The sequence below is a fragment of the Uloborus diversus genome, chromosome 1 (genome assembly GCF_026930045.1).
Source record: "Uloborus diversus isolate 005 chromosome 1, Udiv.v.3.1, whole genome shotgun sequence".
Classification (NCBI taxonomy): Eukaryota; Metazoa; Arthropoda; class Arachnida; order Araneae; family Uloboridae; genus Uloborus; species Uloborus diversus.
The window spans coordinates 96,406,734-96,422,911 of record NC_072731.1 but is presented as its reverse complement, the minus strand read 5'-3'; positions in this window follow the sequence as shown (position 1 = coordinate 96,422,911).

The following is a 16,178-nucleotide window of genomic DNA, read 5'->3' as shown; positions in this document are numbered from 1 at the left end:
GAACTTCCCTAAGTTAATTATTAGGACTCGACCGATGCATCGGCCTGGCCGATGCATCGGCGCCGATGGTTCAACAATTTAGCCATCGGCATCGGCATCGGCGGCCGATGCTAACTTGCAGGAAACATCGGCCCATCACCCTTAAAAAACATCGAAAAGCCGATGGAATTGGCCGATGTTTTTGAAAAAAAAAAAAGGACCTTTGTTGTTTTACTTTTTAATACAAAGTAAAGGGAGTTATTATTTTTATATAAATTGTTTACCTAAATTTCAGTATGAATTTCTATTTTAGTCACAACTGGAAGAGTTTTTAATACTGCATTCAGGTACCAAACAAGTTAATTGTTGCGTTGTTTCTTGCGGATGAATGTACGTATGTATCTCTTATAAGTCATCAAAAATGGTAAGCTGTTAGAAGGCTAAATTTTCGCATGTGGGATGTGCGTACGTTCCAGTTGTGCACTTCCCTTTTTGATTTTGATTGGATGTTCTAAAAATCCTAATTACTCATTTTTTGTGGCTATTAATTACTTATTTCAATGCAAAACTCATATAGCGAATCAGACTGACGATCATTTGGTGATATATTGCCGAATTGGAGACCATGGAAACAAATATGAGATGGCGAAACCGGTTTTGTTTCATTTTGTTAGATTCCCGTTGAACGGAAGGTAATTTTTAATTTTTCTATATTTGTATTATGAATCACAGTAATGCAGTCTTTTCTGTATCGCTTCGGCGGAGCTACAAGTTTGGGGCCCGTCGAAATGCATTTTGGGGCCCTATTTCTCTATCACAGAAGTTGTAAAACATTTATCATAAGCATTGTTGTAACTCCTACGGTTCCAGTATGGTTATGGGGCCTCACGCGCAATGGACAGTATTCACCTGACGTCACTGCGGGTAAAAACCCTCACTGCAGTGCATTGTGGGAACTGTAGCAGACGAAAATCCGGCACTACAGCGTATAATAACACTTGCTTTTGTGTGGCTTATAAACTCTTCTTTCTATTTAAAAATGGGGGGTTTTTTACGTTTTTAACTAGGAAACGTTGTAAAAGAATGATGAACGATTCATTTGATACGAAATACTCTCTTTATTATCGTATTTTCACGGGTTTAAGCCTCTTTGGTTCCTTATCAGAAACATGGTGAAAACTCGAATTCTCTTTTTGTTATCCCTGTTTCTCAGCATTTTCCATGCATTCGTAAGTCTTTTTAAGCGTTTAACATGTTCATTATGCCCATGAAGTTCAGTAATCCTTAAATAAAACGAGTTTTTTTAGCACTACTGACACTACGTAATTGGTCAAAATACCCGCAGACGGACAGCTGATGGGACCGTTGCCAAACCGTGAATAAGGTCCATTGCAACATTTGCTATATTTTAAATCCGCCACTGCACGTCAAAACAAACTCGGGTGCAAGTTTTAAAAGGGTATTTCTACTCAATGTTTATGATTATTTTAAACTCTATTTTTTACGACTATTTTTTGTATTTCCGAGAAAACTTGCGAGCACCTCCTCCAAATCCCAGTTTCTGAAACTAAACTCTAGTTGTTCTTCTGAGTTGCTTAAAACTAACACCATCCATAAAATTAGAGTTTCTTTTCAAGGTTTATCTATTGTTTAGGAAGAATTCAGAGCATTAATGTAAGAAATTGATTAAAGACGTTTTCAGTGGTAGCATAACTCGGAAATCAAAGGGACTTTTGAATTTTTTTCTTCGGAAGTGCTGGAGTAGCTTCAGAAACTCTTCTAAGCGTTGGTAGTAGCGGTTCTGTACTAAAAAAAACGAGGCCGAAGTTTAATGTTGTGAGTTACTCCAAAATCAGAGGGTGCCCCCCCCTAACCCACACTCGTCGTTTCAAGCATTTCTTGAATATTTAGCAATTATTTATTTTGATCAAGAAATATCATTTTGCGTATTTCTTATATTTGTTTCACCTATATTTCGTAATGCGCTATCTTTTTGGCATCATTAATAGCGATCGATTTTTTTTTTCTGTTGTAAGTAACTATTTTTATGTATTTATATAAAATCAATGAATAAGTTATTTTCGTTTTCATCATATTTCTAATAATATGTTATAGAAAAGTTTGAAGGATTTTCTATTGTGCAAATTTTTGAATTTCAGAAAATTATTGTTAAATTGAAAAAATTAATTTGAACTTGTTTGTAGTGCTTCATAAGAGATTAAACAATGAAATTGTTCAGTATTACGTGTGCAAACATCAGATCGAGTAGTATATGTATTCAGTTATTAACTTGGTCTAAATACTGAGTTTGTTTATTGAGGCTGCGTTTTAAGAACTTCGCTCTTTTCATGGCTATTTCTTTTTTTCGCAAAATTTATGTCACTGTTTATAGCTTTTATAAAAAATGCAAACTTTTCAGTTCATAAATTTTAAATAAGTATAAAAATATAACTATTATGATTTAATATTGTAATTTGTCTGTTACCTTTTTTGTTTAATTTGATGACTAAAAAATGTCTACGTGCAATCTTTCCACTTTAATTGCGTAATTTGCTGGCGGTTTCATAGTTTTATTCTTATTTATTTATTCACTTTTCGAATAATTAAACAATATAATTTAATGTTTTTTAACTATGTTCAGTGTACCTAAATCCATACATTATTATAATATTACTGAAATCTTAGTTATATGTTCAATTTAAAAAAAACAAATCAGTTGGTTATTAAACAGCCTCTTTGTTTTTCTTCTTTTTCTTTTTATTTTCTTTTTATTTTTTTAAATTTTATAGCTGTTGTTCTTTGTCTTCCATCATACAGCAGTCAAAAAAGGAGAAGTATAACTACACCCTATACAGATTGTACGTAGTACGATCCAAAAATTTGGGGACAAGCTGTATAAAACCTTACCCAGAATAGTTCACATTACCGAAGCACATCCACCTTCAAAAGGTTACCCTTGAACTACTATGTACTTCTGCCAGTGTTCATATAACTTTTGGAAACACTCCTGGAAGCCATTTTTCGCTACGTTCTGTGATGCTGCTTTACCTTCTCCTGACGGAAGAAAGCGGCGTCCATGCAAATGTTTTTTTTTTGCTGGGAACAGGTAAAAGTCGCACGGAGCTAAGTCCGATAAAACGTTATGTTATTTGTTTGTCATATCAGAGAATTGACCAATCGAACTGTGCATCCTCAACATGAAAGTCGCCTTCTTCCCCACGATGAAGTTAAAGCAGCAGCGCAAGAGGTTGCGATAAATGTCTTCCAGGAGTCCTTCTAAAAGCTATACGAACGTTGGCAGAAGTGCATAGTCGTTCAAGGTGACTATTTTGTAGATAGATGTACTTCGGTAATGTGAACTATTCAGGGTAAGGTTTTATGCAACTTGCCCTCGTATGACTTTTCAACTTACGATTTCATAACGTTTTTGAGTGACGCAAGTTTACGCGCATGAAGACATCACAAGAGAATTTACGATAATTAACTAAGGAGGCGTTCAAAATGGATATTTCGATCATCTATATGTTCTTAAGTACATATGCATGTACAAATGTGCCGAAAAAACTTGTGAAGTTTCAATTGGGTGGTCGTGAAATAGAAATTTAGATCGAAATCTTATTTTTTTTTTGTGATTACAATTCCTTATTCGTAGAAAGGAAGTAAAGTGAAATAAATCAATGATCCTTTAAATCCCTGACATTGTTATCAATTTATTTCTATGTTTTTTTTTTGTTTTTTTTTTGCCATCGGCCATCGGCAATCGGCCATTTGGAGGAAAACAATCGGCCATCGGCCATCTTTGAACAATCGGCCAACAATCGGCATCGGCCCATCGGCCAAAAAATGCCATCGGTCGAGCCCTATTAATTATCATTAGTTTTCTCTTAACGTCAGGATGTGGGTGCGGATATATGTTGGGTAGACCGGGGCACGTTTACGCAGTGCACGTTTTTTGTTTTATCCTTTGTAAATCAATATTTTAAGTCCTGAGGATATTTTGGCCCACGTAGAAAGAGATTAGAATTCAAGAAGCATTACTAGTTAACATTAATGCAAACTATGTAGTTCGTAGTTCTAAGCAGCCATTTCCACGATGTTGAATTCGATATTTATCAATTCTTGATAAAACTAAATAATAATTGCGGCCTGACAAGAATAACAATTAATGCTAGAAAATTTAATATGACATTACAAATTATTATCAAAAGAAGGTGATACTTCTTTGCCTTGCTTGGCCAGCGCTTATTGTTTTGCATTTGTAGCTGAGTTATTTCTCTCAAATTCCTGAATCGGTTAATTTAAAATTTTTCTGTTTTGATGTTTCTAATTTCTAAGTTACGATTTAATTATGTCATGTTATGCAAATCATCAATAAAATTCTCACGAAAATATGGTAGTAGTTTTCTTTTCAGTTGAATGACCATTATTTCTTTTAACTTATTGAATTCTGTAATCCTACTACCATTTTATTCCACTCATGATAAAAATTAAAAATGGTTTAACTAAAAACGCGAAATCTCGCCAAGGTTACTTTGCTCGCACAATACTAAAACTATAATCCTAAACAAATTTGGCGAAACCTTTCAGCTGAGAATAAAAGCAATAAAGTAAATTCTTTCTCAGTTAAACATTTTTCATTTTGTTCTACGATAATATATTCAAGAAAATATTTTGCATACTGTCCATTCCAATTGAATGCTGCTGTAAAATATGGTTAGTTAAATTAATTTAAGATTTTAAAAAAACCCATATTCTTACAAATTCATACAAAACAATAAAATTTTTTACCTTGTATAACGTTATCCAAGTTTGATAATCCAGAGTTCTCGCTTCAACCATTTCTCAATCAACTCACATTTTAGAAAAAAATAAGGAAAACTAACATTATTCTGAGAAGCTCGAGAATACTACTAAGAGACGAAACAATTTCTGTAGCTGAAAACTACAGAAATCGAGCTAAGACACATCGATTGCGTTACTAAATACTCAGAACAAACTGCCTGTGTTTACGTCAACAGACACACATGGAACGCAACGTAGCAAAGTTTTAGTTTTTCCGGCAGTTTTGTAAATATCCGCAAGGTAGCGTATTCGAGCGCTGGAGTTGCGAATTCATTTAAAAATTATTTTTGGTAACAGGGGAAAAAGAAATGATTTTTTTTTTTTTGATATGATGTATTTATTTTAATGAGCTGATTAATGTTAATTATTATTTTTTCGTTTTGAAGGCGGTTAAAGATTTTTTTTAATGAAAAAAAGTGTATTAGCTGCTTTGTTTAAAAGGTGCTGCTATTTTATTTATTCGTTTATTTATTTATTTATTTTTTTCTTACGCATCTAATTTTTTAGATGAGTAAGGCATATTTTATTCCTAGAAATCAGCTTAAAATATTAAAAAAATATGTTTGAAACAACTTGCGATTTTCGCAATTTTTCAGTATATTGATCAAATACTAGAAAGTAGTATGGGTATACGGGAAAGTAGGTTTGTTTAGTTTTAGACGGAACTTCTTGTTTGAAAACGAATTATAACTGGATAGTCAACAGTCATAGCATAGTGATCCTAGAAAGTATCCTCTCACGTTTTTGAGCATCAGTCGAGCTTCCGTCTATAGAATGCAGTAGGAACAACTTGTTTTCTACCAAGTCGACTAAATTTTGAGTTGAACGTTTAGAAACTTATTCTGAATAAATAATACTTAGTTAAGAAAGAACAAATAGATAAAAATTAGCAGAGTTTTATCCTTTTTAGCCTACTCTCTTAGTAAAAGTCAGAGAAAGAAGAAAAAAGCATGAAAAAAGGCTAAATGCATTTTGAAAATATCGCGAAAAACAAAGAAAAGTCAAAAATAAAAAAAAATATAATTAAATAATTATTGAAAAATTAAAAATTGCAAAGTAGAGTATTGAGATGGGGGAAAATGTCTGCCAGTCTGTCTGTCTGTCCCCCCTAATAATCCAATTCGATTTTTTTTTTCGTTCGAAAGATCTCGGCGAGGACACCTCATTCCTATATTTCACTTTTTGATTTGAACTATTTTTCGTTCAATTTGTAACAGCTCAAAAAACTTATCATTCGTGCCTACGGGGAAATTCACGGCAATTCCGAACTTAGAGGAGAATTTGCTTCAAACAAACTTGGAGGAAAAAGCTTTTGATGAAAAACATGTATGTAAAATATCTTTTTGATTTGAACAATTTACCGTTCAATTTTTAACAGAAATGATTTTTTAAGCAATCACGATTGCTTATTGTTCTCATTTGACCGTTTTTGAGGTCCGTGCCTATTTCAGCTTGGACCAGAAGCCTTTGCAGCACCACCGCCCACCGTCCTCTGTAGGCGGCACGGCTGCTCTGGTCCTGAGCTATCCGCTTCCCCTGGTCGGAAGAGTCCATGTCCTACACACACGCACGCTCTCACACACATACACACACACGCCTACGTGCATACACACAGGTCTACGCACACACTTACTCACAACTATGCACACATAACCGCCCAGGAAGAGAGGCAGGCTTGGGGGGGGGGGGGGACAGGAGTTGTTTCTAGAAACAATAACTCCAATGAGTAGGGTCCTGTCTCAGTTCGTGATTGCGAAAAACATAATTTAAATTCAAAATTTCAGAATTCAAATTAATTTTTTTTTGTTTTTTGATATGATGTATATTTATTTTAATAAGCTTATTAATTTTAATTATTTTTTTTCCGTTTTGAAAGCGGTTAAAGATTTTTTTTAAGGGAAAAATATTAGCTGCTTTGTTTAAAAGGTGCTGCTATTTTATTTGTTTGTTTATTTATTTTTTTCTTATGCATCTAATTTTTTAGATTAGTGAGGCATATTTTATTCCTAAAAATCAGCTTAAAAGATTAGAAAATTATGTTTGAAACAATTTGCGATTTTAGCTATTTTTGAGAATATTGATCAGATACTAGAATGCAGATATGGGTATACAGGAAAGTAGGTTCGTTTAATTCTAGACGGAACTTCTTGTTTGAGAAATGTATTCGTATGAAATGAAATGTTATTAAATTTTTTTGCACGTTAAAAATAAATCCAAACTTGGCGACGGAGCAAGTTTACGCGTTGACGTCAGAGCATCTTTACGTACGTTCTTAATGTGTCATACTTCTAAACGTGCTGAGGCGCTTTTTTCGCTAAGAACTGTCTCAAAATTGTTTAGTATTTTCAGGCTATTTAGTTTTGAAAATCACCTTTTGATTTTCAATTGAATTAGAAATTCATCTTAATATATAAAAATCTTCTATGCGGACGTTTGTCACCATAAGGCTTTTAAACTGCTAGACCGATTTTGATCAAATTTTTTGTGTGTAATTAAGTTGTGGCAAGCATGGTTTCGAAGCGTGATGGATCGAATCGGAAACGTTTTTGTTAATTAATTAATTAATTTAAACATTGGATGGTTACATCTCCCAAATGATTAATATTTATTTTTACCTATTGTTGAGCGAGCAAGGAAATAAATATTTAACCCGTTGCCAAAGGACGATAGGAAAGCCAGCTCTGCTTTTTATAATGAATTTCCTACAGTGATATGTCAATTGAGAATAGATAAAACATAGAGAGAGAGAGAGAGAGAGAGTGAAGTCAGAAAGTAACATTTGTTTCTCGGCTGAAATCCATTTGAGTTTTGGCACCAATGTCAAGAATACTTTAAGGATTATCTAACTAACCAGTACATTATTAAAGGAAAAGATGATGGAATTTAAAGACGACACAAATTTTATTTTCGTACAGATAAACTACAACAGGGTAGTTATGTACACAAAAGATCAGTGCAGTGGAAGATCTTTATCTTTGGTGGAAAGAACAAACTAAGCAATATATGAAGTTTATAAACTTTACTTTCAAATGATCGGACTGCTAAACGGTCGGAGTTGACTTCTCTCACTGATCAACTGGATTGCAGTAACGTGGTGACTTGGCGACTTATAAATAATAGAGTTGTGTGATCATTTGTTTACATTTTAAAATCTTCGTTAATGTAATTTATTGTATTTTTGTTTATTTGGCGAAATATTTCAAATTGCACAGAATTGTTTTTCGCTTTTAAAGAGATTTTGTCACTTTAGTTGAAGAATGTGTTTATTTTACATCGGGAGGGGGGGGGAGGGATGAGTGATATTTGCTTATTCAGAGAACTGTTTTTACATTTATCATTTTTTAAAACGATATCCTTTCGATTGTTTTATTCTTTTTCATATGGGAGAGGTTGTAGCGGGAATTTCCGTTTGTTCTAGATGGGTAGTTAGTTTTTTACACTTAATATCTGAGGACGCTTTTTATCCTTTGAGTATGGCTGAAGGAGCCAGCCATCGAGGACGGAAGAAAAAATAGTTATTAAAACAACTGCTCAGTGGGCATTTGATAAAGCAATTTGTAATAAATATACGCATTCTGACACCAAGCAGCTTAAAACATTTTTTTTTACTTTTTTTTTCAACAAAACGGTTCAAACACTTGATAGTTTATTGAAATTTTTTGACTTTTCAATTTACAAAGTTTGAACAGAACAACGTCTGTCGGATCCTCTAGTATCTTATAGTTTACAATCATGTTTTGCTATCTTCATGCTCCTTCAGCTTTTACTTTGTACACTATTCTGTCTGTAATAAATTCGCTTTATTTTAACGATGGTAAGACATTTTTAAAACACTAACAGAACCACGTTTTTAAAATTTAATAAAATTTAGAAAAATCATGGAAAATAATCCGCGTAAACGTGCCCCGTTCTACCCTACGTATGTATTACGTATTACTCAAAAACGATCCGCCGCAGCAGTTCGAAATTTTGTATGTAATTTCTGAGTGGGGTTCGGTCGTGTGTCTCAACCTTTTTGTAGGCCCTGTTATGCTCCAAAAAAGGTCTTTTACAATTTCTTTTTAAAAGGTCAAATCGGTGTTTCAATGCAAACTAAATAACATCAATATTTGACTACGACCGAGATTATTCGAAGTGTTTTCATTCTCATTTTAAGGGACTATTATATTGTATTTTCGTTCTTTAGCCATGTTCTATACAGTTTTTTTGTGCTGTTTTAGATCACAGAAATCTAATAAAAACATCAGCCTTTTTCACATTTAAAAGTAAAATCTATGTTTATCATGAGTAGTAAAATGTCTAAAAAGCTATTCATTAAAGAAGTAACTGCTTTTAATACTCGTAGATAAGTACATGCACCCATTTTTTGGAGATACTGAACAACATCGATTATTCAGTGACGTAAAAAGTAGTGTGGGGTCCATATCAGTTTTTTTTTTTTTTTTTGAGCAATCACGATTGCTTATTGCTTTCATTTGACTGTTTTGATGTCCTATGATTTTATTTTCCCGCCAGCACCCTCTGCAGCATCACCGTCGATCGGCTCCTCACAATGATGCTGCTCCTCTAGTGGAAACCATCTCCAGGTTGCATCCATATCCTACACTTATACGCATACATGCACGCACGTGTACACACACAAACACATACACACACATACATACACCTACACACACATGCACAAACACAAACACACACGCATACATACAGAAACCTACACACACACACCTACACACAACTACCCACACACTCATGCCTACGCACAGACACAAACACATATGCCAACACACACATACCCACACACAAACGCATAAACAGACACGCCTACACACACACACACACACGTGATTGCGAAAAACATAATGTGAATTCAAGAGGTCAAAATTCAAATTAATTTTTCTTTTTCTTTTTTTGTATTATTTTCAATATTGTTGCATAACATAAGAAATTTTGTTACATAACTCAATTAGTTCCCATGACAGCTCGTAGCACATTACGGATATTCTACTCAACAAAATTGTGTAAGCTAAATAAGCATTTGCATGCAACACAGGTTTTTGAATCATTAAAAATATCTATCGTCTGCGTTTTTTCCTTGAAGTCCTTGAATGATCAAGTTTTGCCTACCGTATGAGAGTATCGAAAAGAATATTGAAATCTATACATATAAATAAAACAAAGAATATATTTATACGTGTGTGTGTGTGTGTGTGTGTGTATGTTCCCTATACAAATCCACAGTTGACAAAGGATCTCCACCAAATTTGGCAGAGAGGTACTTACTTGGGCCGTCGAAAAGAAACGTAGGGGAGTTTTCAAACGCCAAAAAAGTCCGAACCGTTCGAATTTTAATTTTAATGCCCGAAAACGGCATTAAATGGCTCTTTCTACTCTAAATAATTATCCGATCAGTTCGATTTTGGCGTCATTCGAAAGCTCGCAAAAAACACCCAAAAGGTTCATTCTATGCCTTCGAATTAAAAAAAAGGCTGTAAAATCACCGGAAAAAAGTTAAAAAGCACTTCTAAGCCTAATGGAACAGAAATTTTAAATCGGAAAATTATCGTTTGCACAATCTCATTTTAAATTAGCGTTCATAAGGTTGTCACTTTTTTTTCCCCTCGATTGTGACTACATAAAAATTTTGCTTTTGTTTTGAGGTAAAATTTTTCCCTTTTGATCATTATTTGGGGATTTATCTTTTTTCTTTTTAGTATTATGGGAAGTTGCGTTTAATTTTTTCGGGAACTTTTGATTTGCCGTTTTCTTTCTTTGAGAATGATTATTTTGAAGGGAAATTTTGTAGTTTTTTTTTTCTCTAATTGAAGCCTGATTGTTAACATGCGTTACTTGACAAAACGTTTAGTTTCGAGGCAGACCATGCAAAGCCGGGCAATGCAGCTAGTTTAAAAAAATAAAAGAAGATTTAGGCAGCGGCCTGCTACGGCAGTTGCCTTGTCGAGATCTTAAGAAAAATGACTGTAATTAAGTTTTAAAATGTTTTCCTCCATCTTTGACGCTAATAAATAAATAATTAAATAAATAAATAAGTAAATAAATAAATAAATAAATAAAATAAATAAAAATAAGTTTCTCAGTTTGATGCAAAATATCCATGGTTGCAATACCGTTTTGTGCATTGACTCACGCTAAGAGAAGTTGCAGCTATTAAAAAAAATACCAGGAATAAAGCAAATTTTGATTATGCTTACTAATAAATATAACTTTTTATTGTACTATTTCGCCGTTTGAATTTTAAAGGAAGAGTTATTTCTGCAATTAATAAATCGGAAGGAAAAATATTCTAAAACATTAGAACTTTTTTAATGTAACCAGTTCTAAAGCATAAATATAGCTCCGTCAATAAAGGTTTCGTGTCGCAACTAATTTAGGGAAAGCTGAATTTTTGCAGGATATTAGCACGTAAAGTATACACCAAAAAAATACAAAGTCTCGACCCCCACCTCTCTTGCTTTTCTCCCCACCCCCTCCGAAACATTACAAGAGCAGTACTATGATTATACGCCTACAGCTCAAAAATTAATAATGTTACCGGGGAGTTCCTTTTTTTATTTCATTCCTAACAATATTATAAACCAGTGGTGCCACACCTATAGTACGCAGGACACATCCGGCCCACGAAGCTGATCCACGTGGCCCGCTGTTTTGTGAAATGTTACAACTTGAAGAGAACGATTAATGACAATGTTCCAAATTTGGAGCCAAACATTTAGAAATTAGTTTATGAAAAACAAGTTGCAATTAACAAATGAAGCATCAAGTATTAAGAAGAATTTGTTAGCAATTTTCCTTCCTTTTTTGGTATTTTCCCATATCATTTAGAAAAGAGTAAAACATTTTGAAATTTTATATGTGCTCCAGCCCGCGAGAACGATTTTAGTATGATCTGCAGCTCTTATAATAAGAAAAAGATTGGGGACCACTGCTCTAAATAAATTATGTTACATACACTTTTTATGTAGATAACTAACTCAGTTTCACCGTTTTACTAATTTAATTACATACAGAAAACTCACTACAAAAAATAAAATCAACAAACAACAGCTTTTTATGATTACGTCTTGAGAAGAAAATTTTGAACAAAACTTATAGATAATAATACAATGATGATCTGCAATAGTCATTTAGTTGAAATGGAGCCTCAATGTAATTACGTTCAATTTAATGTTTTACAACGAAAATGCAATACTTTGTTACAGAAGTTTATAGTTCGTTTGTGTCGCTGATAGTCTACGGAATAATGTTTGGTCCAAAAATATTCTTACAGTGCATTCATTCCCCTACAGTGTCCACAAATAGACGCGCAATCGAACCCATTTTTACAAAAGTTACAGTTTGTAACACACAATGTTTTATAATTGCAAGATTATTAGTAGGATAAGTTCATTTGGAGCAGGGGTAATTGCTATGGACTTAGGTATCAGTCAGTTGCTTGAAGTATATTGCCAACCCCATGCTTCTGCTGGAAGTTTAAAACCTAACCAAGTTTGAATAAAAATTTGTGTATAAGCGAGTAATAGCAAAAATGTCTCTAAAGTCAAATTTTGATTTAGCAAAACTTTCACCAACTTCAGACGCCGCTCGTCAACACCTTTTTAGGGTTTACCACCAGATTCAAACTTGGTTAGGTTTTAAACTTCCCTCAGAAGAGTCAAATTGCCAATATACTTCAAGCAACAGACTGATTCCTAAGCTCATGGCAATTACCTCTGCTCTAAGTTAACTTCTGCAACTAATATCTTGCAATTGTAATACATTATGAGTTACAAACTGCATCTGTCGTAAACCTTGGTTTGATCGCACGTCAATGTGTGGACACTGTAGTGGAATGCACTGTAACAATATTTTCGGACCAAACCAACGAAATATTAGAGGAAGACCCCTTATAAAAGACTAAAAAATAATAACCAAAAGTAATATTAAACATTAATAATAACCGCTGCGAGGAAATAAGCGGTTGAAATAAACTATTCCTGATTTATTTAAGGCAAGACTGAAATAGTTAGCCAAACACTGACATTTTTTGTAGACTACTATCGGCGACACAAACGAACTATAAACTTTTATGACAAAAAATTCCATTATGGTAGTAAAACGTAAAGTGAACGTCATTATATTGTTGCTCCTTTCAACTAAATGACTATCATTATATTATTACCTATAAATTTTGTCCAAACATTTCTTCCCAAGACGTATAGATAAAAAGTACTAATTCGTTGAAGTTACTAAATGGTGAAACTGAGCTATCTACATAAAAAGTGTATGTAATATAATTTGTTTATAAGAGTGGTCCCCAACGTATTCTTCCCGAGGGCCAGATCATACTAAAATCGTTCTCGCGGGCTAGAGCACATATAAAATTTCAAAATGTTTTACTCTTTTCTAAATGAAATGGAAAAATACGGAAAAGTAAAGAAAATTCCAAGTCAATAATTGTTGTTATCATTACTTGTTGCTTATTTTGTGAAATGAAACTGTGTTTCAGAAACTTAATTCTAAATATTTGGCTCCTAATTTGAAACATTGTCGTGAATCGCTCTCTTCGAGTTGTAACATTTTAAAACAACAGGCCACACGGATCAGTTTCGCGGGCTGGATGTGTCCCGCGTACCGTACGTTGGGCACCACTGGTTTATAATATTGTTAGGAATGAAATAAAAAAAGGAACTCCCCTGTAACATCATTAACTTTTGAGCTGTAAGCGTATAATCATAGTACTGCTCTTGCAATGTTTCGGATGGATGGGGGGGGGGGAAGCAAGAGGGGAAGTCGGGACTTAGTGTTTTTTTTAGTGTATACTTTAAGCGTTAACATCCTGCAAAAAAACAGCTTTCCCCTTATTATTTGCGACACGAAAATATTATAATCATAGCCCTGCTCTTGCAATGTTTCGTAGGGGGTGTGGAGGAAAACAAGAGGAGTGGGGGTCGGGACCTTGTGTTTTTTTAGTGTATACTTGGTATGCTAACACCCTGAAAAAATTCAGCTTTCCCTAAATTAGTTGCGACAAAGCCTAGTTTTTTACCTTCATTGACTGGGCTAATAGTTTTTTGCACCAAGAGTTCGATCTTTCGATGGTTTGACAATTCATGTTTCTGAGCATAGTGACCAATGTTATTGAAAGTTTTATGTAATTAAATATTAATAACAAAAGTTTTTTTTCTCGAAGCTTTTAAATGGTAAAACTCCCTATTTTTGTTTTCAAATAAAGCAATTATTTGTCTCCATTTATTTGTTATATTATTCCAGTGATTCCCAACCTTTTCCCTCTTGCGAATCCCTTCCAAATTCCGAAGAAAGTTGGCGAAACCCTTGGGTACTAGGTAATAAGAGCCAAGCAAAAAAAAAAGAAAAAGTGCACACACAAACACACACATATACATAGACAATAAAATTTGGGAGATTTGTTTTTCGTTTGATGCTGCTCCATACTTGATAACAAGAACGAAAACATGATTGCAAAATATGGAATTACAAATATGCTACGCACTAAAATGATCGCAAAAACATAATACAAAACAAATTCCCCAAAAATATAAACACAGTGATTATTCAGTGTTGGGCTTCAATCTACTTTGAAATATATGCGATTAATGTGCGCAGGATATACTGCTCACATTAATCGTTTGATTGCTAAAGAATTTTCTTGTAATTACGCTATAAGTGCAGAGTAAAATACGCATGGGAGTCTGTTGTACCTGGACTAGTGATTGCAATACCGGTATACTGGTATACCGAATACGGTATTTTGAGCAAGTTTTCAATTTCGTAATACCGGTATTTGCTGAGGCAAAATACCGGTATTTTCGGTATTACTTAAAAATAATAAATAGTTTTAATGAAAGAACTTTCAATTTAACTTATTAAATATCTACTTTTATTTTAACTGTACGTTTCTTTTCCGAAGATACAGAACCAAAAATTTATCTATTGATGTAAAAATTTGGCTTCAAAAGCACGAACTAATAGGATATCATTTTAAAAAAGTAGCGGAAAGATTGCCAAATAATATTGTCATTACTAGATGGTGAGATGAATCACATTTTTGTGCGCTTTTGTGAACCGCGATTTTATTTTTCTATTTCCCTGATCATTTAAGGTTTTCCCTTTTGTAAAAGTTAATTTCGAGTGTAATTTTGATTGCATTTGTGCAATGAACAGTTTATTCTAACCATCAATTGCAGAAATACTTTATGAGTTCTGTTTTTATTATTATTATTATTTGTCTCATCTGTACTAAATTTTGAAGAAAAAAAACAAACTTTTTTTATTAGCATAACAAATGGTAATTTGTTGTCATCAGTATTGGTTTGTTGTCCTGTGTCGCTATTTGACTTTATTCTTGCCAAGATAATATTTAGAAAATATACAGTACCTTGAAAATTTACATAGAGGTAAAAAATGATCAATTGAAACATTTTTTCAGATTTTTACATAACTATAATTGTAAAGAATTTTGAAAAGAAAGCGAAAATGGACAAATAACACTAACCAGAGCAAATGTAGTCAAGTTTATCGTAAATTTCAAACAAAAGTGCTAATAAAAAACAATTATAATTTAATGAGTCCATCTCTCATGAGTGTTACCGTCAATCATGAGTGTTACTATAGCATTGGTATTAATAAACTTTTTCTTTAATCTTTAAAAATTGGCTTTAATAGTGAATTTATTTAGCTATTCATGGTAACTGCAATGAAAACATTTAATGTTCACTTTAATACGTTTTTATCTTAAAATTTACCCTTTATTTAGAAAACAAAGTAACACTCCTGAGAAAAACAGTTTTACAAATGCTTAAAATTTATTAAATTAATAAATATTTGCCCCCATTTTGACATATTACTGAATATTTAAGATAGTTTAATCAAGATTTGTTAGATTATTTATTTTTGAAAATAAATTACAGAATGTTTTATAAAGGTAGCACTCATGAGAAAAACGATGATTTGCCAAGAAGCTTTTTGGAGTTACTAAAATCTAAGCAAATTAACTCACAAATAATCACTTAGTTAAAAAGCTGTAAATTGTAAGGAATGTACACATAAGAAATTTTTAATGTTTATAGCAACAAAATTTTTCAAATTGTGCCGAACTAAATGTGTCAATGCATTTGAAAATCACCCAAGTCAGCACTTAAATTAAAGAATTAAAATACGAATAAATCGCAAATAATTACATAAAAACAAGATAAACATATTTACTTTCCAAATACAATTGATCGAATTTCGACTAAAGCAATACTAGTTTAAATAAAACTTAAATATTATAAGGCACAAAGGTATTTTTCAATTAAAATTATAAGAATAAAGCATTTAATGAAAAAAAAAATTAAACA